This window comes from Equus przewalskii, unplaced genomic scaffold (genome assembly GCF_037783145.1).
Source record: "Equus przewalskii isolate Varuska unplaced genomic scaffold, EquPr2 ChrUn-6, whole genome shotgun sequence".
Classification (NCBI taxonomy): domain Eukaryota; kingdom Metazoa; phylum Chordata; class Mammalia; order Perissodactyla; family Equidae; genus Equus; species Equus przewalskii.
Window position 1 is genome coordinate 72,698 of NW_027228754.1, and position 4,392 is coordinate 77,089.

The 4,392-nt window shown below is 42.0% G+C and overlaps 1 long non-coding RNA gene across 1 annotated transcript; it reads left to right on the top strand.

Moving 5' to 3' along the window:
• Nucleotides 1-275: 275 nt before the first annotated feature.
• On the top strand, nucleotides 276-1,651 carry LOC139081699 (uncharacterized). The gene is made up of 2 exons (XR_011536930.1): nucleotides 276-372; nucleotides 1,143-1,651. It is a non-coding gene; the product is annotated as an uncharacterized lncRNA (long non-coding RNA).
• The last annotated feature ends 2,741 nt before the right edge of the window (nucleotides 1,652-4,392 follow it).

Consider the following 4,392-nt stretch of genomic DNA (forward strand, 5'->3'; position numbering starts at 1 on the left):
CACTGACACTTACTCTAGAATACAGGTTTCTGATAAACTTTCAGATCATAAAACTGAACTGGGTAAGAAATTACAGAACTCTAATGGAGAAACTGATGACTTCATGAAACTGCTAACAGAAGGTTAAGAATCTATTACACAGGACCGAATGAACTGATGAGGGTGATTATAATTTATATAACTTTTTTGAGATATTGCTGATTTTTTTAATGTTTTTGGGTTTTTCCAGATTTTAGGAAACCTTTTTCTCTTTTCCTTAAGCTAACTGTGATTTATAACAATTTGGTAAAATTATACCTTTGTAGGCAAAATTGAAACATTCTTTTTTTTCTCCCTAGCTTATCCCTCCAGAATTCGGAAACCCTTAGTGAGGTGAGTGCTGTTTTCATGGCAATACAGTTACTTGCTTAAGTTCAGTAAGAATCTGTTCTCCTTATAACAGGACACAATTCAATATATTACCAAGCCTTTGACTGGAATGTCGTATTTGAGAGAAACATGCAGACTCAGATATGACAAGTCAGCTTTTGAAGAATAAAGGTCGACTTTATGGAATAAAGCCACCTGGAAATATTAGCCTGGTCTCTTAGTTACAGGATTCCAAGTGAGTAAAGAAGGTCACTTCCCTGACAGATGCAAAAGACCTCAGGATATTTGGGGAAACCTCAAAAAAAAAAGAGAGGAATTCACCGAAATCTATAGGTATTGCAGCCAAAGTCTGATGGCAACTCCTTGCTTTGGTTTTCCTGGCCTTGAGAGGCCAATAAATTTCAATCTGAGATTCCTTATAAAAAGTTCCAGGGGAGCAGATTTAAAACAACCTCTATAGTCAATTGCTTTTCTTGTTGTATTTATATAAATAATTGGGCCAATTTTATTAAACCTAAACTTATTGGACAAACCAACGAGTCTTAATTGGCCATCTTTGGTTAAAATGAAGGTGATTTAAAGACAAAAATTCTGTTTCAAATGAAACTATAGTACACATTCATGGATATTAGGTTCTAGTTCTGATACTTGTCTTTGAGGTTTTGTTTTATATCTATTAACTGGACTGGATCTTGAATTCTACTAGTCTCCTGAAATATCTGTCTACAAATCTCCAAACTAACATTTTCCATTTTTCCGTCATTTTCATTTAGAATCACTGAGAACTGAACCTGCCCTTTTTCCTGAAGCCCTACAAACTGAAGCTGGACATCTTTATATAAATTTTAGAGAGGGGCTGGCTTGGTGGCTCAGTGGCTAAGTGCACACATTCCACTTCAGCAGCCCAGGCTTCGCCAGTTTGGATCCCGGGTGCGGACGTGGCACCCCTTGAAAAGCCATGCTATGGTAGGCATCCCACATATAAAGTAGAGGAAGATGGGCATGGATGTTAGCTCAGGGCTAATCTTCCTCAAAAAAAAAAAAAGGATTCATGTTGGTTGCTGTGTAAGCTGCTCTGAAAGATACCTGAACACCTAATGACATCATCAGAGACATTTCAAATTATAAAAGAGACCTCAACTCTGACATCTAGAAATTCTTTGACTGGCTGATCCCCGGGCTCAGAAACTGGTCTATAATTTGCACTGACCATTGACCTTGTTTTTCTTGTTGTTTCCCTAGAAATGCTTCTTATTAAATACCTGGTTTCTTGCTTACCCAATATAGGCCTAATTTTGGGAGCCCCCTCACATCACCTTGCTAAAAGACTGGTTTAATGAAATGGAACAACCTACGCCCTTTATCAGTAGGCGGAAGCCACAACAGTCATTGGTCTATGTCCCTTGAGATTGAGGAATGAACAACAAAAAGAGGGGATTTGTAGCTGCAGGCCCTCCAGCACCAGTTCAACTGACCCTCTCTCTTATCAACAGAGTGGTTAAGAATTGTCTTAATCTGCAAAGTTGCATCACCATGGCATGTGCAAAAGAAGATATCATGTCCTGAAATGACCTTGGAACCAACCCACAGAACCCAAGGACTGAGACATGACCAGAACTTGAAAGTCGGACTCTTATCAGAAGTGAGGGGTCCCTCATTCAGGAAGATCTGGTGTTAAAATTCCTTCCTCGCCTCATCAAAAATGTTTAGGACTCCATCCTAAATGTTTAGAACCCTATCATAAGTGTTTAAAACCTTACCATAAATGCTTGAAGCCCACCAATCAAAGCCTGTCCTACCAGTATTTCTGTGGACCAGCCCATGCTCCCTAACCTCTTAAATCTTACCCCAAATCCTGAATCAGGAATACAGATCTGAGGGTACATGCCACCTGTCTCCCTGAAGATTGATTTCACAGAATAAAAGCTGATTCTCCCCCAAAGGCTGATGCCATAACTAATTGGCTTGTTTATGCACATCAGGCAGAGAACTCCAATTTCGTGTGGTAATGTGACCTTTCAGATTTGTATTTTAGAGCCTGTTATCTCCATGAATTATCCTTGTAGAAAAAGCCTGCCCCTAGATACCTAGAGGCCTCACCTGCACTAGGCATCCTGCCGTGAAAGCCTGGGCTGGGTCCCACTGGTCTTTCTCCATAAAGGACTCAGGAGCCTCAACCCACACCAGGAGCCTCTACAAGAAAGCTCTCAGTCTCCACCCAGCTGGCAACTCTCAGCAACTGGTGTCAGTGTGGAGGGAAGGTGGGAGCTCTGTGAGCTGGAAGAAAGTGCTGTTGAGACTCAAACTAGGTCTGTGAGTTGGGGGAGCCCTGACTCCAGCTCAGAGATATGTGGGGTTTAGGGCAAGGGGTCCTTGGCCTTTGAGTTTTTGTGGGACTGGACAAGGGTAGGGGGTGGGGTCGGGATAGAGAGAAAAACCAATGGTTGAAACCTTAACCATCATCTTGTTTTCCTTAGATTACAATGACCCCACTTGGCTTCCTGCTGTTTCACATTGTATTCACCAACCAGGAAGCTCTTTGAACTCCATCCTTTTGGGTTTTTATGGAGGCTTCATTACATAAGGCATGATTGATTAAATCATTGGCCATTGGTGATTGATTCAACTTCCAGCCCCTTTCCTCTTCCGGGGAGGGAGGCTGGGGGACTAAAAGTTCCAATCCTCTAATCAAATGGTTGATTCCTCTGCTGACCAGTTCCCACCCTTAGGTGACCTAGGGGCATTCCGAAAGTCACCTCATTAACACACAAAAGACATCTTTATCACTTAGGAAATTCCAGTGGTTTTAGGAGTTCTGTGCAGAAAATGAGGACAAAGAACAAACATATATTTCTTATTATAAATCACAATATCACAATCTTGAACCCCAAACTCCCTTTCAGTGTCTACTACCAGATAAGCCAATGTGAACACCAGCCCATGTATTAACATACATGTTATATTATAATTAGGTATGATGAGGCTAGTAGACAGAAATGTGGGCAATAGCTTTTATCGTGGTTTTCATAGGAAGGAACAGGTGAGGCAGGGTAAGCAGGCCTAGGATTGGCTAGTTTGAATAATTTCAGCAGGTCCTGGATCATAGGGCTGTCCCTAGTTGTCTGATACCTGATCCTGGGTGACTAGGGCAGGTGGATAGTGGCCTAGATTATAAGATCCCAAAAGACAGGTGGTTGGGGGTATGGGCCCTGGATTGCATATGAAAGGCACACTCACAACCAAGTTGCTTGCTATCTTTAGGAATTAGTTAACCTCCAGTCTGTCCAGTGTCAACAAGGCCCCAAGAAGTCAAAGCATTGTTACCTAAAGTTCAGTCTCTGAACTCAGTGCCAATCCAAATAATGAGAACAGAGTTTTGGGTGAAAAGGAAAGCAATCCAGGCAAAGGGAGCAGCAGCAGGCTAGCACCTTAGGAACTGCTGGCTCCCCGTCAAGAAGTGGGTCAGGGGTTTTATAGGGGAAGTCCAAGAGTCCAGTTCAGGGCTACGTGCCAAAAGGCACATTTTTCTTTCCTGCTGGTGGTCTTCAGATTGCTGGGCAGGTGCCAGACCTTGTCAGCTGACACAGATATTTTTCTTCTTTATGGCCAGAGAGATGCAGGACACGAGAACCAGACCCCTTTGTTGCAAGATGTTATCCAGACTCCCTGGAACCAGCATTATTCTTAAGTCCTAAGGGAGGGGGAGAGTAAGCAGAGAAACATGAGGAAGGAAAAATTATACGTACTTTGAATTGCCAGCCTCAGTTGCTGGGAAAGTTTCACTTCAGATAAGGAAGACATTGCTAGTCAGGTTGTTATTTAACCTGTATACTTCTAATTTCAGATAGAAAAAGCCAGTAACCGCATCAGAAAATAAAAGGAATGATTAGTACGGCCTCACTCCCATAGACTGAGTTAGATGCACCCTGAAAACACTTGTATCATCAGATTTATTAAACTCCATTGTACCAATTGTTTTGTTGGGTTTTGCCTTTAGATTGAGTTCTTGTGGGTAAAGATTTT